This window comes from Neofelis nebulosa, chromosome 16, assembly GCF_028018385.1.
Source record: "Neofelis nebulosa isolate mNeoNeb1 chromosome 16, mNeoNeb1.pri, whole genome shotgun sequence".
Classification (NCBI taxonomy): domain Eukaryota; kingdom Metazoa; phylum Chordata; class Mammalia; order Carnivora; family Felidae; genus Neofelis; species Neofelis nebulosa.
In genome coordinates this window covers 58,655,780-58,681,631 of record NC_080797.1, presented here as the reverse complement: position 1 = coordinate 58,681,631, position 25,852 = coordinate 58,655,780, and the positions used below count along the sequence as shown (strand labels likewise).

Sequence of the window (25,852 nt, the reverse complement as noted above, 5' to 3'; positions counted from 1 at the left end):
TTCGTTTTGCACCTAGACTCCCGTCCTCATGAGAGAAATCTGTGGATAAATGCAAGACCCGATCCATGGGAGCCCCCAAGTGAGCCCTGTATTTTTTGTAGGGCCTGCACAGAGCAGGGCAACAAAAGTCGCCCCGGGAGCTGTACCGGCCCAGAAAATGTCTCCTCTCGTCCAGCCCCACTCGGCTGGGACGTGGAGACGCCCACCCACTGGTCTGCTCCGATGCCCCCCAGGACTCGCAGAAGCGAACGGCCCAGCTTCTCTTCTCGGTGGTGTTGCTGGCATCCCCCGCTGGAGTAGTGGTGACCCTGTTCTGCTAAATGCACTTTGAAGGGAAATGGAACGGGAGAGGGGGGCAGGGCAGGGCACTGCCTGTGAACGCGTCCTCTGGGGGCTGGTGAGGTGTTCCCGAGAATGTGAGGCTAATGCTACACGCTCCCATGTTTGCTCACAGGACGTGGTGGGAAGAAGCTCGCCTGGCACCGAGCACAGGCAGGTTGTAAATGGACGCTTCTCAAAGTCATCAGAGGTGTAGCAAGCGTGCCGTGACGGGCCCCAGGGTCCCCGGGTCAGGCCATTCTCTGGGCACAAGCCAGGCGCAAACGTGGAGGCTTGGGCGCTCGCGGGGCAATGACACGGAAGGGGCATCTGGAACTCGTGTGTGTAGCTGCGTCACTTCAGGAAGCAAGGCCCGCTGCTTGTGTCAGACCACAGAGGGCTAGGAAGTGCTACTTCTTTTTCAAAACCCGGCTTTAGGAAGTCCTACTTCTGTTTTTGCCGGGGCCGAATGGCTCCTTGGACTGTGGTCACTTCTAAAGCGAGTCTAACGGTCCAGCGCCATGCGGTCCTGAGAGTGGGGGTGTCCCATCTCCTGGTCTACCGAGTCCCGTTTGAGTTTGCCTCTGGTGAGGTATGGGGTCACCACTTCTTTGTGGAAGATAAAACTCCCCTTGTCATCGCGTGGCTCTCCGCAGGCAGCTTGTCCCAAGGCCCCCCGCCCCTCCCCAGCCTGGCGCCCGCCTCCACAGCACTGAACCGGTGGGCAGAAACCCACGTGCCCTACTTGTGGCCCTGCCTCTGCTCTCTCTGCCCTGGCCACCATCACCCTTTTAAAAAAAAAATTTTTTTTTAATGTTTATTTCTGAGACAGAGAGCACGAACGGGGGAGGGGCAGAGAGAGAGGGGGAGACAGAATCTAAAGCAGACTCCAAGCCCTGAGCTGTCAGCACAGAGCCCAACTCGGGGCTCGAACCCATGAACCACGAGATCATGACCTGAGCCGGTCAGATGCTTAACCGACTGAGCCACCCAGGTGCCCCAAGCACTCCCATTCTTGACGGGGTGACAGGCACACACGAACACCCTGTGATTCTCATGGGATGCATGCAGGAGGGCCACGTGGTGACATCAGACTGGCACCTCAGAAGAAGGGGGACTCCTGCAGGAGCAAACTTACTCCTTAAGTATTGTTTTATCTTTAGTCCCTTTATCTCAGACATTATCCCACGGTAGTGTCACCCATGCCTGTGGTTTCAATGACAGTTACCCAGTCAGCGTCCCCAGCCTAGCATGAGGTCCAAGCACATATCTGCGGCCACCTGCTAGACAAACGCCCTGAGCTGCACCAACAGCTGGGTCTTCCTGTGTCCAACACTGAGCTATCATCTTGGACCCTTCCCCCAAACTGGTCCCCTCCTCTTGTCACACCCACGACTGCAAGAGTGGTCATCATCTACCTGGTCATGAGACCCGCAAGCCGGGAGTCAGCCTGGATCCCTCCTCTCCCTCTGCTGCCCACAGCCAGTCACCACGCTCTGTTCACCGAGCTTTCTCGGTTTCTCTCCACTGCCACCATCCCAGCCCAGGACTCAGCCCTGCTGAAGCCTCCCGATGGATTCCTCTGCCTTCGGTTTGCCCCACACCCCACTTCAAACCTGTCCTCCACCTTGCCCTCAGACATATCTCCTCAAGGCACAAAAGGAGCCCGTTACTCCCCTGCTGAAACCCCTTCAGTCATTCCCCAGAGCTTTTGAGAACTGCCTGCCCCCGCCCCGGGCTGAGCCGAGTGTCCCCTGTGTCCACTGCTCTCTTGTGGCTCCGAGTGTGCAACGGTGCTGTGCTGGTTCCAGCAGCACGATCGGAGCTCACAATGGCCCTGATGCTTACTAGGGTCTAGAAACGTGAACGAAGTTCCACCGAAAGAATATTTAAAATCAAAGTGGAGGCTGAAAGAAGGAAAGGATGACCTCCAGGAGCTGGAAGGAAGGAAGGGACAGGAGGCCACTGTGAGAGGGAGGGTCCTGCAGATGCCAAGGTGAGGACATGCTGGCTTGAGCAGGAGACCTGTCCACGCGGGCCACATGGGAGGGGAACTGGGTCTGAGGTCTGGAATGAGGCTGAGCCCTTGCAGGCTGCCGGATCCAGAAAAAGGTCACTCGAGCCTACCTTCTAGCCTGGCAAAGTGGGAAGACACACAGTTTTCCAGTAAAGACTGGAACCCTCAAGGTGTCTTCACTAAACCTCTTGAAAAGCAAACCCCGCCAAAGGCAACGAACAAACCTTCAGAACTCCCACAGGGAAAAGACACATTCCTTGCAAAGGTACAGACCTTTTCATCAAATGTGAGAAAATAATGAAAACACAGACTCTTCCAAGTGTTTAAGGAAAATAACCACCAACCTAGAATCATTGAGCACGAGGGCAAAAACAAAGACTTTCTCAGACACCAAGGTAAATTTAAACAAGCATTCACTGTATGCATGTATGTATGAATAAATAAATACAACTAACTTTGGGGGTTCAACCCACCACTGATCTAAAGTCCTGGAAGACAACAACATGAGAGATGGGGTGATGGTCCAAGGGAGGCATTTGGAGGGCCTTCGTCATCTGGGAGGAGGGTAGGGACGCTGATGAACTTTAGATTTCCTAAGACCTGCACGGGTGTGAAGAAAACTAATGGTAAACAAGAACGTTCGACGGAAACATGCAACTCTGGAAGAAGTGGAAGGAAGGGGGAGAGAAACTCTGCCTCACCTAATGCAAGGCAGAAAACAGGAACCAAAGCAGCCAAGAAGCAACATGGGTACAAGAAATCACTAGCGTGGATGTGCATACCGAGGCGTGTGAACCCGTTACAAGGGACTTCTCGCATTTAATTTAGAAATGCAGCTACCTGCTATTTGCAAGATACCCATCTAAATCATCATGACAAAGAAAACTTAAATGAAACCAGACACGAGGCAAATACGAATCACAAGAAGGCTGGCAAAAGACGCTGCCAGGAACGAACTCGTTAGGTAATTGTTTTCTAAAAAAAATTTTTTTTTTAACGTTTATTTATTTTTGAGACAGAGAGAGACAGAGCATGAACGGGGGAGGGTCAGAGAGAGGGAGACACAGAATCCGAAACAGGCTCCAGGCTCTGAGCTGTCAGCACAGAGCCTGACGCGGGGCTGGAACTCATGGACCGCGAGATCGTGACCTGAGCCGAAGTTGGCCGCTCAACCGACTGAGCCACCCAGGCGCCCCAATAATTGTTTTCTTTATCAGGGAGTAGTTCAGCAGGATGGTTGTCATGATATATCTGCCATCATAGAAAATGATCTTAATGTGCTTTCCTAAAACACAGATCAGCAGACGATATTAAAAGAACATAGATTTGGGGCCCCTGGGTGGCTCAGTTGCTCAAGAGTCCGACTCTTGATTTTGGCTCAGGTCACGATCTCACGGTTCGTGGGGTCGGGCTCTGTGTCGGGCTCTGCACTGGTGGTGCAGAGCCTGCTTGGGATTCTCTCTCCCTCTCTCTCTGCCCCTCCCCTGCTCACATTCTCATTCTCTCTCTCTGTCAAAATAAACTTAAAAAAAAAAAACTTTAACCAAAGAACATAGACTTGAACCCAATTAATAAGCTTGGGTGGGGGCACCTGGGTGGCTCATTCCGTTAGGCGGCCGACTTCAGCTCAGGTCATGATCTCATGGTCTGTGAGTTTAAGCCCTGCATCAGGCTCAGAGCCTGGAACCTGCTTAGGATTCTCCGTCTCCCTCTCTCTCTCTGTCCCTTCCACGCTTGTGCTCTCTCTCTCAAAATTAAATAAACAATAAAAAAAATAATTTAAAAACAAGCCTGTGTGTATGTGTGTATTCACTATGCTCAACAATCGGGCACACATTAGAGAAGTGACACTGGGCACGCGGATCAGGTACTAGACCACAGAAGGAGTGCGGTAAATACCTAAGAATTACCATCAGACAGAAATTACCTTCTGACTATACTATAATAAAAATAAAGGTGAATACAGGCATACCTCGGAGACCCCGCAGGTTTGGTTGTAGACCCCGTGATAAAGCAGGTCCCTGAATCTTTTGATTTCTCAGTGCGCATAAAAGTTAAGTTTACACTATGCTGTAGTCTACTAAAGTGTGTAATAAATAGCATTATGTCTAAAAAAAATGTACATACCTGATTTAAAAAAATACTTTATTGCTACAAAAATGCTAACCCTATGTGAGCTTTCAGTGAGTCACAATGTTTTCGCTGGTGGAGGGTCTTGCACAGTGTTGACGGCTACTGACCGATCAGGGGGCCGGGTGCGAAGCCGGGGTGGCCGTGGTGGTTTCTCAAGATAAGTCAATGAAGTCCGACTCTTCCTTTCACGAACAATTTCTCCATAGCACGTGATACTGTTCGATAGCATTTTACCCACAGTAGGACTTCCCTCAAAATTGGAGTCAGGCCTCTGGAACCCTGCTGCTGCTTTATCAACTAGGTGTATGTCATATTCTAGATCCTCTGTTGTCATGTTGACGTCTTTGCTGGGAGTAGGTTCTGGCTCAAGAAACCACTTTCTTGGCTCAGCCGTAAGCAGCAGCTCCCCATCCGTTCCAGGTTCCTCGTGAGATGGCAGCCCTTCAGCCCTACCCTCAGGCTCCGCTTCTGACTTTCATCCTCCCGCTATCGTACCACATCTCCACTGAAGTCTTGAACCCCTCAAGGTCCTCCAGGAGAGTGAGAACCAACTTCTCCCAAGTTCCTGTGAACATTCATATTCTGACGTTCCCATGAATCACAGATGTTCCTAATGGCATCTAGAACGGTGAATCCTTTCTAGAAGGTTTTCAATTTACTTTGCCCAGATCCCTCAGAGGAATCACTATCTGTGGCAGCCATAGCCTTACAAAATGTATTTCTGAAATAAGACTTGAGAGTTGAAATTGCTCCTTGACCCGTCTCCATCGGCACTCTTGGGTCACCGGGTGCTTTGTCAGGGAGCAGTCCTGTTTTGAAAGGAATCTTTTTCACAGCACTAGGTCCGAAAAGTGGGCTTAAACTATTCAGTACACCATGTTGTAAACAGATGACTGTCATTGGGGCTTTGTTGTTCCATCTGTAGAGCACCGACAGAGCAGATTTAGCATAATTCTTAGGTGCCCTAGGATTTTCAAAAGGGTCAACCAGCATTGGCTTCAACTTACAGTCACCAGCTGCTTTAGCCTCTAAGAAGAGAGTCAGCCTGTCCTTTGAAGCTTTGAAGCCAAGCATTGACTTCTACTTACGAAAGCCCCAGATGCATCTCCTTCCAAGAGAAGGCTATTGCACTTACACTGAAAATCTGTTTACTGCAGCCGCCTTCCAGAATGATCTTAGCTGGACCTTCTGGAGAACTTGCTGTAGCTTCTCCATCAGCACCTGCTTCACCTTGCACTTGTGTGTTACAGAGATGGCTTCTTTCCTAAACCTCATGAAGTAACTTCTCCGCCAGCTTCAAACTTTTCTTCTGCAGCGTCCTCACCTTCGTCAACCTTCACAGAACTGAAGAACCTTAGGGCCTTGCTCTGGATTAGGCTTTGGCCCAAAGGAATGTGGTGGCTGGTTTGATCTTCTCTCTGGACCACTCAGACTTTCTCCAAATCAGTGATTGGCTGTTTTGATTTCCTTCCTTCCTTCCTTCCTTCCTTCCTTCCTTCCTTCCTTCCTTCCTTCCTTCCTTCCTTCCTTCCTCCCTCCCTCCCTCCCTCCCTCCCTCCCTCCCTCCCTTCCCTTCCCTGCCCTTCCTTTTTTTCTCTCTTTCTCCCTCTCTTTCTTTCAAGTTTATTTATTATAAGAGAGAGACAGTGTGAGTGGGAAGTGGCAGAGAGTGAGGGGGAGAGAGAGAATCTCAAGCAGGCTCCACACTATCTGACGTAGGGCTCGAACTCACAAACCATGAGCTGATGACCTGAGCTGAAACTGAGAATCAAATGCTTAATTGAGCCACCCAGGTGCCCCTGGCTGTTTCGCTTTCTTACCATCCATGTGATCACTGGAGGAGCACTTCTAATTTCCTTCAAGCACTCTTCCTTTGCATTCACACTTTGGCTATTTGGTGAAAGAGGCCTAGCTCCAGGCCTGTCTCAGCTTTCTACAGGACTTCCTCACTAAGCTTGATCGCCTCTAGCTTCCGATTTACACGGAGAGACGGGTGACACTTCCTTTCACCCGAACGCTTAGAGGCCACCGTAGGGTCACTAACTGCCCTAATTTCAATATCGTTGTGTCTCAGGGAATTGGGAGGCTGGGGGAAAGGATGAGAGAGACATGGAGTGGGGGTGGGGACAGAACGCACACATCTACTTATGAAATCACCATCTTATATGGGGCACAGTTCTGGGCACCCCATCACAATTAGAGTAGTAACATCACACAGATCACCACATCCAATACAATAATCATGACAACATCTGAGATAGCGAGAGAATTCCCAAAACGTGAGAGATACAAAGTGAGCAAGTGCTGTAGGAGAAACAGTGCCAACAGACTTGCTCGACGCCAGGTGGCCACAAACCTTCAGTTTGTAAAGAAGGCACTAGCTGCGAAGGGTAGTACAGTGAAGCCTGATAAAATGAGGTATCCCTGTGTATGTGCTTCCAAGGATTCTTAATTTTTTTTTTTTAATGTTTATTTTGGGGGGGGGGAGGGGCAGAGAGAGAGGGAAACACAGAATCCCAAACAGGCTCCAGGCTCGGAGCCGTCAGCCCAGAGCCCGACGCGGGGCTCGAACTCACGGACCGCGAGACCGTGACCTGAGCCGAGGTCGGACCCTCAACCGACTGAGCCACCCAGGCACCCCTCCGAGAATTCGGATTACACTTCTCGATCTTTGATCTGTGAAGCACAGCAAAGGGACACACCATGAAGCAAGGCGTGCCTGGATAATAATAATAGAACGATAGCAGAAAAGCATATGGTATGTGCCTCGCAAATACCGGTTTGTGAGATCCTCGTGAGAGCATGTGGTAAGTTCCATTTTCGGAAGAGGAAATAAGGCCTGAAGAGGCTAAGTACATGCCAAGGTCACACGGCACAGCCAGAATTTGAACCCAGGCAACGAGGCTAGAGTCCAAGCCTTAAGCTCTGTGCATCCTGCCACTAAAATAGTCATTGGACTTTGTTAGCTACTCTGCCTCTTTACTACGTGCTCTGAGCACAGCAGAAGTGTTTTTCATCGCCCCATTGAGAGCTCCTAGCGCAGCGTCTAATACAAAATAGGAGTGGCATAAAAGTCTAGAGAAATAATTTTTTTTTTTTTTTAAAGACATGACTGAGAAAGTCGCGGGGATTCACTGTGACATACGACACCAACCGGAAGACCCGAGGCCAGCCTGGTGCATCTTCAAAGCAATGTTGCTGAGAGGTGAGTCCGTTAGGCTTTCGGGCACACGGGCCCCTGGCACCTCACTCTGAGCAAGGGTCTGTTTACGTGGAGAGGCCTACTAAGAGGCACCAGGCATGCTCACGGGGATGCTCTTTGGAGAAGGATCCCTTTGCAAAGTGAATCATGGCCTCGCTTGGTGAATCCAAGCTTTCCCATGGTAGGCGCTCCTGTCCCTCTGCTAAGGAAGTGCTCAGGGAAATAAAAACACATGGTAGGATGGCAAACATGTGGACTGATGGGTTCCGGAAACAAAAATACGTAAACACACATGTGGTGACTAAGGCTGGTATTACGTAGCAGCATGCCTTGTGCGGTCGTAAAACGGTCTTGAATTGGGGGAGCGGAGGCTGAAAATCACGCGTTCATCGAGAACCTGCCACGTACGAGGCAGTGTATTAAACATTTTGCCATCCGCAGTGCCTCTTTCAATGCTTCTCCAAACCGTACGAGGCGTTGAGATCATGCCCGTGCTGTAGACGGGGACAGAGAAGCTGTCAAGGTCAAGGATTCCCCGCAGTGCAAAGTGCTGAGGCCACCCACCCCTAGGCCCAGGGGGTCCACTGAGCCCCCATCTGTTCAGTCCCACACGGAGGCGCTCCTCTGGCTCTCGTGCCGGCCACCAGCTCCGTGGCGTGGGGTTCCTTAATCCTTGGTGCTCGTGAGTCAGATTCGAAAGCATTTGTCATCCGCTGTGAGGACGCCGAGGTTTGGACTTTCTTGCCTACGACCGCGACCCCCTTTTACCACTTGTGTGTTTCTCTTTCTGGGCATTTCCTTCTTCGGCCCCTGGCCCGAAGGCGGTTGACGTTGCCAGGCCTGGCTGATTCCAGGCTGCCAAAGAATGGGGGCTCTGTCCCGGCGCTTGGAGAGTTTGTGCACGGTTTTGACTATTCCCTGGTGCGTGTTGGTGTCTTGACTTTCCATTTGGCGTCCCTGAGGAGGACGCCGGCAGGTTGCTGTCCCCTGGGTGTGGGCAGCCGTGCCCTGGCGAGGTGGGGCAGGGCCCGGCCTCCGCATGCCGGGGACCGCCACTCGCTCTGTGATTTGTCTCCCCCTCCCGCCGTCGGAGACCAAGGTGGGGAGGATGCTGCATTCTGCTTTATTTATACATTTGGAATCTGGACTCTTTCTTTAAAGGCTGCGTTCCTCTGTCCCTCCCAAAATGCCCAAATTGGTGCTTTACGCGAGGGATAATGAAGCCTCTGAAAACCGAACTGTAAGAACAAAACCATACTCTCAGCTCCCTCAAATATACGAGGGAAGAACAACAAACAGAAGTAACAAAACACAACACCGCCAAACCAAACAAAAAGCCTACCACAAAACAAATGGGCCCGCGGCTGTGAACACAGCTATAGCTCAGGCTGGGTCAGGGGGACACCCAGGCCATGTGGCATCACCTCTGACAAGAGGACGGTGCCTCTGGAGGCTCTGGAGCCTTTGGGGGACATCTGTGTGAAAGCTCCACTTTCCTGCCTCTCTCTTCCACCTCCCCCTTCCTCTCTCCCTCTCTCCCCCTTCAACTTCTCGTCTTGTGCTTGTGCTCTAAGGGGCTTTATTTTACCAAAAAAATATCTGTTTGAGAGTTTTTTTTTTTTTTTTTTTTTTTTTTTAACATCTTTGCTGTTTCCTGCTTACATCTCTACTTCTCCTATCTTGACACTTCTGTTAACAGCACTGCCAAAGTTAGCACCATCTGTGAACACTGGTGTTTATTTTCTCCTCACATCATTAATGAAGGTGCTAAATACAACTGGACTGAACACGCACCAGGACCCACATCTTCTTCTGAACAGATGCGCGTTAGTGGCTTGTCAGGAACACCATCCTATATTTCCTATTCAACTCCCCATCATTAAGAGGCATTTGGGTTTCTGTTTGCGTGTGGCCCTGGGCCGCTCTACAGAGGGGCTAACAGGATCGCAGTCCCCGCTCTGAGAACTGAGCACTGAGGGGGGTTACACACTGGGGGCGTACATACTAAAAGAGAGTCGTGAAAAGAATGTATACATAAGATTAGTTATTTTCACTGGGTTGGGACTTATAGGATAGCATTAAAAAATATTTATTTTTGGTACAATACAGCGGGAGGGGCAGAGAGAGGGGGACAGAGGATCTGAAGCGGGTTCTGTGCTGACAGGCTGACAGCAGTGAGGCTGACGCGGGGCTCAAACTCACAAACTGTGAGATCCTGACCTGAGCTGAAGTTGGATGCTCAACTGACTGAGCCATCCAGGTGCCCCTCTTTTTTTTTATTTCTTTATTTTTTAAGGATGGCATTTTTTAAAATATTTTTTAATGTTTATTTACTTTTGAGAGACAGAGATCGAGTACGAACGGAGGAGGACACAGAATCCGAAGCAGGCTCCAGGCTCTGAGCTGTCAGCACAGAGCCCGACGCGGGGCTCGAACTCCCACACCGTGAGATCATGACCTGAGCAGAAGTCGGATGCTTAACCGACTGAGCCACTCATACGCCCCAAAGGATGGCATTTTTGAACAGTGTTAGGAACCAAGAAAAATCCAGGGGCTCCTAGGTGGCTCGGTTAAGCGTCTGACTCTTGATTTTGGCTCAGGTCAGGATCTCATGGTTTGTGGTTCAAGCCCTGCATCGGGCTCTTGTGCTGACAGTGCGGAGCCTGCTTGGGTTCTCTCTCTTCTTCTCTCTCCGCCCCTCCCCCACTCACTCTCTCTCTCAAAATAATTGAACTTACAAAAAACGTTTATTCACAGGCTCAGGAATTTGTCAGCATTGTCTTGAAGCACGTTCTACATCAAACATCTGTGTCTAAGGCTCTGGGCTGCAAGATCAATAATAAAACAGCTCCATTCTGAAGGAGCTCCAGCCCCTGGAGGGAGGCAGACTTAAACAGCTACTCTATAAGGTGCTTGGGCTGGCACCATGAGGTCTAGAGTGCGTTCAGGAAGCTCAGAGTGGAGGGAAGTGCCCACCACCAGGCAGATGTGGAGGCTTTTGTCAAGAGGGGCAGCCTCTTGGGCTGTGTGGCCCATGGCTCTGCTAGGCAGATACACTGTCTGAACAAACTGGGCTCTCTCCATGACGACAGGCTCCCAGTGAGCCCAGTGGGCTCGCCCAGCATAGTCAGTGTCTCTCCTTCCTTTGATAACATCCCCCTTGCTCTCATTGTGCCTCCTTCCTGAGGCCTACCTGGGCTTCCCCAGCCCACAGAGATCTCTAGAACCCTATAGACAGGAGGCAATGAACTGCCCCTCGGAGGGTGAGGAGGACTTAGAGATGACCCTGAAGCTTGACCTAAAAGTGAAATTTAGAGAGTGTGCAGAAAATGGCAAGCATGGGACTGGAGTTCAGGATTGAAGTGTGTTTGGGAGAGGGTGGTGAGAGCCGAGGCCAGCCAGATAGGCTGGGGTGGAAGACGAGCAAGGAGTTGAGGCTTAAATTTGTAGGCAATGGGGACATCCTTAAGGGATCTCAGGAAGGGAAGATAGATAATACTTTGTCTTCTTCTGTGCACATACCATGATCTGAAACTGACTTGTTTGATTGGCTTGCTCACTGTCTGTCTTCCTATGGCTCCCACCCCCTTCCCAAAAGTAAACTTCATGGGAGTGGAACCTTCTCCATATCCCCTGTGCTTGAAAGAGTGGCTGGCATACAGTAGGTGCTTAATAAAAAGCTAATCTGTAAAATTGATAGAGAGGAAGCAGGTATGTGGATGAGAGATTGATGTGGGCATTTTCAGGCTGGAAGACCAGTTAGGAAACTGCCAATCAAGGGAGTAAGGACTGTGGTCAGTAAGAGGGCAAAGCTGAGTTAAGTCTGAGATGCATCAGGGTAAGAATCTGGTGACTGACTAATGTAGGTGGGGAAAGGGAGTCTGCCAATGTTCCTAGCTCTTCAGCTTGGGTGAGGGAAGAGAGAGAATGAGTTTGGTTTTGGCCAGTGTGGAGTTGAACTTCCTCTGGAAAATCATCCAAAGGGTTTCACTACACATGATGTATGATGTCGACTCAGGGGTACACAACTCATTGCTCTCCTTTTCTTAAGAGAAACACATGAGCCGGTAAGGCAGGTCATGTATCACAACTGTTTCACAAAACCTACTTTGTTCACGCATGCTATTACAATATGATTGTGGTGCTGTGTTCTATTAGGCAAATAAGCCTAGAATTTGGAAATGTACTGTTAACCGTGGCAAGCAAAGCAGCCTGTCTGAGCAACTGTGCCTTCTGCAACCTGGCTGCCATTCTCCCCCATTCCGAGCCCCTTAGTATTTCAAATTCCCTGTTAAATGTTACCGTTTTTTCTTTTTTTTTTTTTACACGTTCCCCACCATTCCTTCCAGCAATCTTTATCTGAAAGTACCCAAACTTTTAAAGCAGTATTTCTAGGAGCGATAGTACACATTATAAAGGAAATAACAAAGAGAAAAATGAAAAGAAATCTTGGCTTTGCAAACAGAAGGTCACATTCTCTAAAACTGTGGTGCCCTACAGGAATTTGGAAACTGGTCAGTGTCCCATGACAATCGGCAAATTATGTTTTACTCAATGGTTAGTTCAAGTCCCCGTTTAGGGGCCGTTACCACATCCAACTGCTGCTCGCCGAGCCTGGAAAAAGTGATTTCCCTCGGACACCCAGCAGTCTTGTGGAACTGACTATACCACACCTGAGAGTCGGCCATTCCAGATAGTGGTGGCAGCGGCAGGGCAGACCCGGGGCCTGGGGACCTCTAGGTTCTTTGTATTTCTAGGAATGCTGCTTAATCAAGGGAAGAGACCATGGGGCACAGTGGAGGGAACCTGCCCTTTGGAATTAGCTGGTCTGGGGTTTGAGCTCAGCTGTCTGGCCCGGGCCCATCACCTGCTCCTTTGAAGCTCAGTTTCCTCCATGGGGGTAGTTAATTAACAGGGAGCAATGCCCTCTCTCCCCAAGGGCTTTGGTGAGAGGTGGAGAAAATCCAGGCAGAGTGGCTAGCACAGAGCCTGGTGCTGAGTACATGCTCCATGAACGTCTGTTAATGGAGTGAAGTGCGTCAGTGAAGGAGGTTCTCGCGTTTAGGAGGTTGGTTCAACAACTGACGTGAGGCCAAAGGAGCCCTTGCGTCTCAAGGCCTCTTCGCTTGATCAAGGACAGCCCTTCACCAAACAACTCTGCCACCTTCTAGGGCCATGCTGGCGAGAGGCTTGTGATCCCAGAAGGTCCTTTCAACTTGTTCTTGGGTACTTAAAAAAATCCCATTTAAGCTGACAAATGATGATGACACAGTTCTTTTTATACATTTTCCACCTCACTCTTACTAAATTTTGCTGCCCATCCAGGCAACTCTAACCCACAGCGAAGCATATTTGATTAGGCAGCAAGACACTGGGGATTTTTGTTCTGAGGGGAATTCAAAGAGTTTAAAACAGAAGCAACCATCTCATAAACCAACTCCAGAACCCTGAGATGAAAAGAAACAAACTGCCCACTTTCTACCACCTGTTTGAGAACAGAAGGGTTTGCATGCAGTTATGTTAGCTAAAAAATGTACCTTCGTCTCACTGCGGTACAGAAGCCTTCACCACACGAATGCTTTTGATGGAAAATCTGCCCCCTGCTCCGATACACCCTTTCATGCTGGTAATAACAGAGGCGAAGCAGGCCTTTCTATCAATATGTTCCGCACACTTCTTAGCAGCTCTGGTTTTTCTATTCTGCATTTGCTATTTTAAGCGAGTACATAATGCATCAATTTTCAGACTCTTACTCAACGCCACTGCTATAGAACTGAGAACTCAGTAATCTTGTCAGGCAGCACAGAACAATATTCCAACAGATGAAACATTCCATGCAGCCTTATTTCCCTTTTCCTGGGATGGGGCATCTATTTCTGGCCCTGTAATGAGAGAGGAACCAGTGGCGGTGGTCCAGTCCTTCTTGTTCAGGAATCCCACATCACAGAAACCACTCACCATGCTGTTGCTGGAAGACACATCAAAAGCCCCATGGGGTCTCAAGTCTATGCGACTGCTCTCTTACTTTTTAAGTTCCCAGAAATGGGTTGTATGGATCCAGGCTGGAGCATGCTGGCTGGAAATGGGAATGTGGGCTCTCTTAAGCCACATCTGAGCTTTTCCTGCCTGCCATGAAGAGTTCCAGTTCTCTCCACGACCACTAACTAAAGAGCCCAAGACTAACCTTGATTTCCCTGCCTCCCAGTCTCCTAAGAGAGTTCAACGGGAAGTGCCCCCAGGTGGCTGCTAGCCAAATTTGCCTTGACCTCGAGCGTAGGCACACCTCTAGTTGAAAGTCAGTTGCATCTAATATCTTGGTGGGCAGTGTGTGTACAGTGTGTGTACTGTGTGTGTACAGCCTTAGTGGCCTTATTTACTGCCTGCGGGGTCACCTGGGAGAGAGGACAGAACAATCCACCTCTACCCCTGTTGGCTCACAAATGGGTTAGTCACACTTTCCAAAGATCTACTCTGGCTGGTACAATGGGCTGAGGCATTCCTACCAACGTTCCTCCAGTGTTTATCTCCTGACAATTAAAAATGGCACAACAAATTAGATTGCGTGAGTGCCCGAGTGATTCTGCTGAAAAATGAACAATTCCATAATAACCCTATACCACTGCTTTCTGTCTAAAGAACGATTTCATAGCATCAAATGATTCAGCCATCCCGATGGGGACCTTGCATTACTGGCTCAACTTCATTAGCATGAAAACAAGCAAACCACATGCACTCTTCCTCTGGGGCTGGAAGTCAGACACCCTGAGCAATATTTAGGTCACTGCTGCCCGGGCAAGTCTGAAAAATGGTTCGTGCCCTGGATAGATAGTTACATATTTGTTTTAAATGACTATCGCAGAAGGGGACCCACAGGCTTTTTAAGGCAAAGAGAGGGAGAGGTTCCACAAGCAGGACTGAAACAACCTGAAGTGGGCTAAAGCAAATAATCTCTTTGTCCAGGGTAAAGTGTATTGGCATCAGCTTATTGGCCGAAATAGAATCTCTGGGTTTGGTGAGCAAAGTGTCCCCACTTCCTCTGAGAAGCCCACAGAGCAATGATTCCTAACCTTGACTGTGCACCATGACTAGAGAAGCACTTGCAAAACAGGGCCCTGATAGTGGTCAGGCTCCACTCCTACAGACTGACTCATTTGGTGTGTGTGTAGCCCCCGGAGGTTGGTGCTGTTAAGCCCAGGTGGCTTCCTGAGCCACACCGTACTGCAGATCACCAGAGCTTCCAGAATGACTGGAAGAAGAGCTGGCCCTGACCTGCCTCAGACAACTGCTCCAATCAGCTGCTTGGGAACTGCTTTGGCAAATGACAGGGTTCCCTTTATATACAGTTTAACTGATTCATCAAGTTCCTTGTGATGCATTTCAATTACACAAGAATTATTTGGAGCAAGTATGTTATAGAGCTATTTGATACAGGAGGGGTTGAGCCTCTGAGAGGTCACAAAGCAGGGCGCCTGGGTGGCTCAGTTGGTCAGGCATCCAACTTCGGCTCAGGTCACGATCTCATGGTTCGTGAGTTTGAGTCCCGCGTCAGGTTCTGTGCTGACAGCTCAGGGCCTGGAGCCTACTTCGGATTCTGTGTCTCCCCCTCTCTCTGCCCCTCTCATCATGCTCTGTCTCTCTCAAGAATAAACATTAAAAAAATAAAAAAATTTTGAAAGGTCACTAAGCTTGGAGGAGGGCCGTAGAGATAAGCACCCTGCCAACCCCCTGGCCCCATCACTCTGTCAGTACCCTCCCATCCACTTCTCTTCACCTCTGTATTCAACAGGTACATACTAAGTGCTGACTGCGTGCCAGCCCCTGAAGACCCAGTGGTGTGTAAGACAGGTCTTGCTTCTGCCCCCCCGCCCCCCCACAAGCTTACAGTTTGGTGTGGAGACTTACATAAACATGACTTACACACTCATTTCCATTTAGCCAGGATTCTGGGAAAAGCACTGAACATAAACAGTACAGGGTGCTATGGAATCACATAGATCTACTCTGGGGGAAATGAGGAAATGCATTCTTGAGGAAGTGATGTTAAATTTTAATATCATGCGTTGTTTTAAAAAGTGAATAATAAATGCACATGGTCTAACACCCACAGGTACGAGGGTATATGTAGGGAAAGCAAGTTCGCCGTCTACCCTGTCCTCTGGCCTCTTGGCCCCCTCCCTACAGGCACCTGCACTTCCACTTTGCCATCAGTGGTCCAGACAACTTTCTGTGTGACTATATAGGATAAATTCATTTATTTATCAGCGGGTGACTTTAAAGCTGAAATCTCAGCCATACCCATCCTCAAGAATGCCTTTTATTTCTGATGTAGGAATGATGGCAATGGGGCCATGGTATGCTGAGGAAACCAGAGGATACTAGAGAGCCACTGACTCAGGGCCATGACAAGAGTGGTCCCGGCTTTGGGCTGTTAATCAGTGTTTCATCACTTAAATGCTGAGTGTGACTTTCAGAACATGGAAAAGGTCGTTTCAATGCCTACAGGTAAACCGAATGCCTACTTATGTGTTGGATAGATACAGCTAGTATCTAGAAGCTGTTTCTTTAGACCACGCTGTATCACAAATGTTTTTTGTATGATTATCACTTTTTCTTGTAAAGAAGAGGGCATCAGCTAGAACATAAGACAATCTGACATGTTAAGCTGTGCCCTCCACTAGAGCTGCTCTGTTGCCCCAGGACACAGGTGGAGAACAGAAGGGTTTATGGGTTGGGAGTCATTACCGTGGCCTCAGCACCCTTAATTACCAGGTGACCCTGAATGCTAACAGCAGCACAGCACATTTTGGTACACGCTGCCAACCCAAAGAGCCCAAGCCCTGGACGTCCTGATCTGGGGGCAGCAACCTCACCTAGATGAGGAACTCGTAGTGGATGAGCTGAGGCCCAGATGCAGTGAGTTTGCAGGACTTTCAGGTCCGAGTCACTGGGGTGGGGGGCAAAGTGGGCAGCACCTGACCTCCTTTGTCTGTCCTGTGCTCCGGTGGCCAGAGAGGGAGGGCCACGGCCACAGGGACAAGGAGCCATGGATGGGCGTCCAGGTGAGAAAGACCAGCTCCTGTTCTCCTGATCCCCTTTTGAAAAGACTGGTTTCAAGTGAGACATTAAGGTTTCCAAGATTAGCAAAGGGGCGCGTGTGGACCGGCCCAGTTCCCCCCGGCCCCCTCCCCCCACCCCCATACCTGCAGCGGGAGGGTGGGGGGCAAGGCGACAAAGGCGAGGCGGAGGGGGAAGGAGGAGGGGGTTGGGACGGAGGTGGGGGCGCAGGCGGCGAGCGAGACAAAGAGAAGCCGCAGAGCCCAGGGTGGGCTGCGGCGGGGGAGGCGGGCCCGCAGAGGCTGCTGCTTTTAGCTCCGCCGCTCCCCTGGTCGCCATGGCGACGCGCGCATTAGCGATTCCCTCTGACATTGACAGGCCGCCGCCGCTGCCGGCCTGGGGCGGGGGTGCTGCGGGTGGAAAATGTGTGCTCACACACACGCACGCCCACCGAGGAGGTCCGGCAGCGCCAGCTCCTTCCAGACTGTAGTTTAATGCATCATTTATGCACCCCCCCCCCCCCCATCCACCCTCCCCCCTTCCGGCTGTTTTTATTTGTTTGTCTTTCTAGAGAAGGTGATGATTTGGGGCTTAGCTCATCTGCTGGCACACTGAGCTCACTGGGTGGCTGAAAGGGAATGGGGATATGGATTTGGGTCAGCTAACAGGGTGTGATTGGTTTAAGGCAAGAACACTAAGAAATGGGGTATCTGGGCGAATTGCAGGCTCTTTCGTTTTTCTCCTTTACACCAGGCATATATATTGGTCAGAAATGCTTAAAAGGGGGAGGGGGGGGGGAGAAAGGGCTACCCCTGCAGACATGTGAAATAGGATTAGTAGAAACCCTGAAGACTGAGGCTGCAAGAATCATCCTGCAGCCGTTTGCCACACATGACAATTTTCCTGCTCAGATTCCTGCTCCAGAAAATCAGTCTGTTTTTTGGTTTTTTTTTTTTTCTTTTTTGGTACTTGGAGCCCAACCTCATGCTATTATCTCTCAGACTGTATTTCTGCACGAACAGGGAGAGACTTGTGAAACTACCCTTTGAGGGCAGAAACTCACCATCTCTGTAACTGCTGAGCCCATGATGGGACACTAGCCGAGGGGGATGGCCTGGGCACTGGGCTCAAATGAAGTCTCTAGAGAGGACTTCCCAAGGTCAGCCTCCCGAATGCAATAGGGACTGAGCCCAGAAACATCCTGTTAGCACAGATGCCTCCCTTTGAACTCAAACAAAGACCAAGGGGTGTGGTTGGGAAGTTTCTGAAAACTCAGCGAATAGCAAAAACGTGGGCAGGAACACATGCCTTTTTATCCACCAGGCGAAGTCTCCCCTTTATGACACATCTTGCCTGGGTCTGGAGCATCACACTTTGTAAGATATTAAAGAGGCATGTTGATGAATAACAGGCGTGGGTTGGCAGGAGCTGGCTCCCAGCAGCTCTGCTCTCAGCTGCCGTGGCCAGGACTGTGGCATTCCCAGGGATGAGAGCACACCGAATCTGACCGGAGCGCCATTTCCTGACCAACAGAACTGGCTCTGTCTGGCTAGACAGGTGCTGTGTCCATTCCAAGAGTCCTCTGTGTTCTGTGCTAATCTTGGAAGTCACTCTGGGATCCCAGGGTAAGGAAGGATTCTCAACCAGGCCTTGCCATAGCCACCGACAGAAAAACTGAATAAAAGCAATAAATGTGGGGGTGCATGGGAGGCTCGGTCCGTTAAGCATCCGACTCTTGATTTTGGCTCAGGTTATGATCTCCCAATTCGTGAGATGAGCCCCGCATCGGGCTGTGCGCTGACGGTGCGGAGCCTGCTTAAGATTCTGTCTCTACCTCTCTCCCCACTTCCCCTCACACTCGTGCACGAGCACATGCGTTCTCTCTCTCAAAATAAATAAACTTAAAATCAAACTAATGAGAACTGCTCTTATGCCTGCATTCCAGAACTCTAACCTTCCTGTATTCAAAGATGACTGGCAAGGCGACGTTCGTCTTCCTTGCAGGTGGAATGATGGAGGTGGAACAGGGGACAGAAGGACGAAGAAGCTAAGAACACGGGGGCAGGGAATTAGCCCCTTTGTCCAGCATTTCCTGACCAGTATGACTGGGGAAAGCCTACAGACAACACACTACCTTTCTACACGTTGACCTAAAAGACCAAACCTCAATTCTGGAAGCTCAGAATTCTAGAAGTGGGCCTTGAGAAATGATCTGACCTTGAGTTGTACTTTAAGCACAGAAACATCTCAAACATTCTGGCCAGAGGCTATTTATTTCCTGAAGACCTCTCCCTGAGGGACAGATGGCCTGTGCCTCCCTCTGGTATTACTGGATCCTGACAGCAAAGTTCTTCTAAACCATGACAACCAACCTACTCCTTGGAAACACACCTAAAATAGGGACAAGGCCCAAGCGATATACAGCATTTCTGTAGTCTGGAATGAGCGTTATGACAGTGACATTAAAGCAGTTTTCCTTTAGAGGCTGACTCTGTGTGATAAAGGCCCACGAATTCCCACACAATCAAGAACAAACTGAGAAGGAGTCTGAGGAAGTGAAAGAGGAATTTTCAATGCCTCACAGAAGCCGCTTCTATGTTTGGGAGGCAGAGCTTGAAGGAATACTTAAATATACATCATAAGTAGTGAAATGAGTGGCCAAAAATTTAAAATGATTTGGGGAAACGTGAATTTGCAGAGATATGGGTGGTGAGGACTTCTTTGTCCACAGAACCCTAACCAGTGACCCTCGATGAAATAAATCCCGGTTTCCCTGAAATAGTCCACATATTCATGTCTAATAAAAGGTACATATCCTCCATGAACAAATAATTTTATGTTCTGTGGTTAAAGGACATGTTAATTAAAAGTGGTATCTGGGGCTCCTGGGTGTTTCAGTCGGTTAAGCGTCTGACTTCAGCTCAGATCATGATCTCGCTGTTTGTGGGTTCAAGCCCTGCGTCGGGCTCTGGGCGGACAGCTCGGAGCCTGGAGCCTGCTTCAGACTCCGTGTCTCCCTCTCTCTTTGCCCCTCCCCCGCTCATGCTCTTTCTCTCTCTCTCTCTTTCAAAAATAAATAAAACATTAAAAAAAATTTTAAATAGTATCAAATACATTATCTTCACAGGGCATCACCCACTTTTTGTCTTGACTCCCATCCCACATGGAAGGCGTGATTTTGTCCCCTAATGGTGAGCAGAAACCACCAGACCTATGGATCTTTTGGTTTCCCATTGGAAACCAGAAGGAAGGAGTTCTGTCCCAAACTACCCTCATTTCCTGGAGGCCTTTCAAATGTCTGATGTGAAGATGAGTTAAAGCACTACGGGGTTTGGAAGGGACATCTGAGAACATACCTGCAGGTGAGACCCCGTTTCCCAAACTGACAGCAGACTCCCAAGGGAATGGGGCACGGAGCAAGATGTGAGGCCGAGAGGGGGAGGGACAGGGGAGGACGGGACGACCCGGTACAAAGTCGGTGTGAGGCTAAGGGGCAGTGTGAGGATGCTAAGGATAGGGAGACCCAGGAGAAACCCGAGCAGGGGTGCAGAGCTCCTAAAGCCAAGTCCGATTTATGCTTTGCGGCTGAGGGGGTCCGGCTTCACCTGTGCGTTCCACTGAGCAACATCACGCCGCTTGATGTCCTCACTCTCTCGGGGTCCCCCGAGCCTCCTGGACAACAGCCGGCCCTCACACCACGTCCCCTGCCCACCCGCTGCATGTGAGAAGGATGGCCCGGAAGAGAAGGAAGGGAAAGAGCAGGCAGGACCGCAGGGGAGAGAGGGGGTGAGCACAGGGGTGGACCCCTGTTATACTCTTGCAACTTCATTTTACAGACAAGGAACTGGGTGCAGGGGGATGGTGAATTGTGCACGATCACTGAGGTGGTGAGTGGTGAAAGCGAAACCCTCACCCGGGCTTCTGCTCTCCGATTCGGCACCCATTCATCCAGTCTCTGGGAGGAAAAGGAAGCACCGGGTCTCACCAATAACGAAAGGGCGAGATAAATGCAAATCAAACGCAGAAAAACTCTCCACAGGAAACTGAGGAGTCTCTAAAAAACCAGCCCATTCAGCCTCTGTGACAACGGAACTGGGCAACTGAGCGTCCACACTGCCAGGCAGTGTGCCCTGGGCAAATTTCTACACCTCTCCAAACACACGCTTCCTTGGTCATGGAATGGGGATCACAGTCGTATCGCCCTCATCCAGATTTTGTGAAGATCAAAGAGTCATGAGCCATGGCAAAGAGCTTTCTTAGCACAGCGCCTGCAGCCTAAGCACTATTATGCTTACTACAGGGCTGCTACAATTGGGTATAAACCCGTTTCCTTACTGGAAAAAGGCCATAAAAAAAGTCTGCTGGTGCTTTTCTATGCATGGGAAAGTATATCTATTGTTTGGGGATGGGGGTACTAAATGGGTATATTTTTAAAATTCCCCATAATAATAATAATAATAATAATAATAATAATGATAAAAGCATCCTTTTGCTTTTGTCTTGGTGGAGCATGCTTCCTTCTGACATCAACTTTTTCTTCTACTGGGGAGAAAGTCCCAGTCTCAATTTCACAACTAAAAAAAAAAGGGGTTTCTTAGGAAAGTGTCATAAACACCTCCACCCTAACGGGCTCAGACTATGATGGAAACCACGAAGAAGTGACTTACTTCTGTATTTCATGACTTTTGTTTTCCTTAGGAAGTCACCTGGACCTGGATTACAGCTGAGAAGAGGAACTCTTAGTCTGAAAGAGCTCAGACGTCAACGTGTTTTTTCCTCCATCTGTAAAATGGGTACAATGAGGTTCACGCAATTTGTTCGAGTGGGAAACTGCAAGTTCCCGGTGTTATGTCCTCGGCTCCTGGGGTGATACACCTCTGATCACTGATCCAATGGCCCAAAGACAAATCTCCCTCCCTCTCTCCCTCATTTCTGTGGCTATCTCATTCAGAAACCCAGCTCCTCAAGAATTTTACATTCCTGGTTATTTTTAGACTCATTTAGTTTGTTCAGACACGGTCACCACATGGCATGCAGCTGTGGAAAGCAGCTGCTGTGGTTTGATTTCTAGTCAATATTACTTGACATTTCTTGTCAGGTGATTTCTAAAATTTCTTTCTTTTTTTTTTTTTTTTTTTCCCGGGGGATCTCAAGACTTTCCCCCCTGGATTTTGAGGTGCAACATCACAGCTGTGCATCTGAGAGCCTGCTCCAGGCTGGGGATGGGGCCAGAATCCTGCTAGAAAGGAAGATTTCTTTCTATTCTCAGGACCCAAACTTCTCAGCCCCAGAACACTCAGGTCCTGACAGCTTCCTGAAGACCCTCCTCTCAGTTTTGTGCTTTGAGTGAGGGGCTGCTGTCTCCTGGTCTCAGGAAGAAAGGAGGAAGGGTGAGGCAGGTAGCTGGCCTGCCAGGAGCGCCTACCTCAGTGACAATAGCTACCATGTACCAGAGGCTGGGTCACTCTGCTGAGGGGAAAGCTGGACCGGATTGGCTGCAGGCTTCCTCCTGCTCCCCCTTAACAGCTTTTCTCCCCAACAGGTGCTTACCTGCCTTTCTCTGGCTCATTCAGCCATCAGTCTCTTGGCTCAGCCCACACACCCATCCACCACGATGCTTTTGCCTTTAGGAGTTTTGCACATTCTGTTCCCACCTGGAAGACTCTGGGTTCTTTTTCCGGACCAACGCTATTTCTCATTTGATTCTCAACATCAGCATCCCTTGGGGAGCCTCTCCCGATCCTCTAAGACAGGGTTAACTCTCTCTTTGATGCACTTAACACCTCGGACTGTAATATTTTTCTTACAAACAGGCCTGTTTATTCCTCCAGTCTCCCCACTAGACTCTAAACTCCTGGGTGGGCTCAGGTCTTGTCCACAGTTGCACCCCCACTTCCCAGCCCAGCGTCCGGCCTGGCATACAGCAGGTGCCTGGCAAATATGTGCTGAATAATGTTCCAGGCTCACCAAGAACTCCCTCCTCCTTTCCCCCCCCCCCCCACCATGTATTTTTTAGACTGTGTCGAATTCTTTGTTCTTCAAATCACTTCTGTAATAAGCTTTCTATTTTATCACGGCATCTATTCAAGTCAAGTCCTTTGTCAGTTCTGAGTTTGACAAAAATCTTCAATTGTGCAGGTACGGACAAAAACGTGACGCCGTGTCTGACACATAAACGAGAAGTGAAAATCGTGGCTGGATAACCTGAAAACAGCTAGTGACATCTGTATCCTGGCCATCCTTCCTCATGAAGCCTTCTTTTTTGTGGGCTGGTAAGTTTTGACCCTTGTTTTTAAGGTGCGGTTATTCTTGACAAGGAGACAGCATAGGTTTCCAACTAGGAGAGAGTTCTCTCAAGAGAGTCCTTCTTACAGTGGAGGAAGTTTTCAGTTACATACGGTCTCCACTCGCGTCCCTTCTCCCCGCCCAACCGTGTGCTTTAGGCAGACAGGAACGAACGCACGAGCCACGGTTATCGGCGGTTACCTTCAGCAGCACTGCCAGCTTCTCCACAACTACTTTGTGCGAGATGACGTTCCCCAGCCCTCACTGCCGCGAGGCGTTTGGAGGTGGGAGCGCACACAGCGTGTACCACGGCGGCACAGCCCTCTTCTAACCGCAGCTCGGCAAATTCAACGCTGGGCGGCAACAACGGCCAGAGGGACGGGGTCCCCGCACACACAGGGCTTCGGAGTGGCCCCAATGGCATCTGAAGCCGGGCCTGGTGCTACCAAAGCAGCCCCGGGTCCTGGCAAGAGGACCGGAAGGGAGGGGACGTGCGGACATCCGAGGGCCGTGCGCAAGGAGGCAAACGTCACGGAGTGTCCAGCCTGCTGGGGACACTGCCGGGCACCATGGAATATAAGCCGAGGGTCCGCCTTCTGTCCTCGGTGACTTTACGGTCTAGAAATATTGACAGGAAGGCAGAGGCAAGACATTTTGCACAGCAGTCGAGGCTAAGCAGATGCGAAACAACCTGATTCTTGTGGCAACAGCACTGGCCTGGGCGGGATCTACCCCGCTTAAGGCTTATACCTCTCCTGCCCCGGCCCCGGCCGATGTTTGTGGGGAAGAAGGGCTCGCCTGACTGGAGGAGAAGCAGGATACCAAGGACCCTGTTGCTACCGCAGGTGGCAGAGAGTGTCTGGGTGACATGTGCTAAGAAGCTGGTCCCCTCAGATTAAGGAAATCAAAAGGGAGAGGAGCTGGCCCATATAAAAAACTTGGGGACACGTGTCTGGAAATGATGGGGATGGGTGGTATGGCAGGCTGAGTAGCGGCCCCGCAAAAGGTATCCACATCCGATTCCCTGGAACCTGAGAATGTTACCTCACACTGTAAAACAGGACACTGCAGGTGTGATTACATAAGGCTCTTGAGATGGGGAAGTTATCCAGGATGATCCAGGTGTGCCCTAAATGCCATTGCAAATGTCCTTGTAAGAGAGGCAGAGGGAGATCTGACACGGACAGAAGAGAGAAGGCCACGTGATTGCGGAGGCAGAGATGGGAGCGATGTGGCCACGAGCCAAGGGATGCCGGCAGCCCCCAGCAGCTGGAGGAAGCTTGGAATGGATTCTCCCCTAGGGACTCTGGAGGGAGCTCTGTCCTGCGGACACTCTGATCTGAGGTCAAAATCATTTCAGTGATAACGACTTTCGACTGCTGGCCTTCAGAAAGGTGACAAAACAATTTCTGTTGTTTAAGTCACGAAGTCTGTGGTCACGTCTTATAGCAGCAATGAGAAACTTAAGATACAGTTTAGATGTGCCACTTGATGAAGCTTCTGATTCAGTTCCCACAGGCATCGTATGCTGGGACCAGTAAGAGAGAGGGACAATCATTTCCTATTATCATATTCACTATGTAGAGCCAGCATCAAAATTCTGCACACATTCGCACGCACACGCACGCACACACATGTGCACATACGCACATACCCCTCTCCTGGATTTGAATCAGCAACTGCTCTCATCCAGCTTTGCAGTGTTAGGTCGTTTCTGAGAGGAATTCATAGTAAATTGGAACAGGTCGCTGTGAACTGAGAAAAAGAATCATGAAGCAATCGCGGAGTCAGGGGTGGGGGTGGGGCGGTGCTCCCAGAAGGCATCATGGACACACAGTGGAGACAAGAGTGGGAAGCAGAAGGCAGGGACTCACTTTAGAGGAGCAAGCAGCCTGGACAGAGGGAGCACCGCCGCCCCCCACCCCCCCCAAGAAAAAGGAAAAGAGAAGGACTTCTTTTGCAGTTCTAAGAAGATGCTCTGTCAAGGAGAATACAGGGATAAAGGAATGCCTGATGAGTTTTCTTTCTATCTTGAAACTCTTTTGTAGGGATAAGTGTTATAACCTTGGAAATGGGATTTACTTGAAAAAGAGGAATATGGGGACATTGCGGAGCGCACTGTGTGAACGTGGCCAGGACAGTGTGGTGGGAGGGGGTGCTGCCTTTTGGTTGAGGGGCAACTTTGGGCTCCTGCTGCATTTTAAAGGTGGGAGGTAGGTGCCTTTAGCTTAAGGAATGATTTTGGGTTTGGGATGCTGAGGTGTTTCTGTGGTCCTTGTGAGGGAAGATACAGAAGGGGCACAGGGGGTGAGAAATCCCCCGGGTTGAGAGAAGAATGCCCTGTCTGTAGTTGTGGCACCATTCCAAGAAGGCTCTCCAGAGACAAGGCTCCTGACTATAGAACAGGTCCTATGCCATCTTCTGTCACATCAGCAAGCTTGGGGAACCAAGCAGCCTTCTCACTGCATGCTGGCTCCACAATGTCAAGAGCTCTCCGATGTACCTACATTTCAACAATAGCGTCTGGAATTCCTAATTCATTACTGGTCAGCATCACCTAGTGAACATTCACAGTATCCACAGCACTGGAGGTTCGTGAGGGTTTGCAGGAAAAGTGGATGGCACAGGTCTCTGTTCTCCGGGAAGAAACAGACAACCCAAATGAAAACACAGGTGACAGGTGTCTCAGGTGCTGACACCAAGAGGAAGTAGCAAAGAACCCAGAGGATCTGTATTCACCGAGCCCCCATTTATACTCTATCTGTGGTCTTGAAGAGTCACAGAACTGCTTTAAGTCTTTCTAGCCATCTGTAAAATGGGTTTACTACAATAACAAATGGCTC

At 49.8% G+C, this 25,852-nt stretch overlaps 1 protein-coding gene and 1 long non-coding RNA gene across 11 annotated transcripts in view; one reads left to right on the top strand and one right to left on the bottom strand.

Moving 5' to 3' along the window:
- MYO1D (myosin ID) overlaps positions 1–25,852 on the bottom strand; it is a 377,669-nt gene that overhangs the window by 4,917 nt on the left and 346,900 nt on the right. The window lies entirely within an intron of this gene.
- Positions 1,150–25,852, top strand: part of LOC131498584 (uncharacterized) — a 39,214-nt gene continuing 14,511 nt past the window's right edge. For 3 of the 8 annotated variants that reach the window (XR_009255481.1, XR_009255480.1, XR_009255477.1), the window contains exons 1-3: positions 1,150–3,299; positions 7,575–7,673; positions 19,852–22,996. This is a non-coding gene — a long non-coding RNA (uncharacterized LOC131498584). Of the gene's footprint in view, positions 3,300–7,574; positions 7,674–15,999; positions 16,173–19,851; positions 22,997–25,852 lie in introns of all 8 variants that reach the window. The other 5 variants (XR_009255484.1, XR_009255482.1, XR_009255478.1 and 2 more) reach the window with 5 other exon arrangements.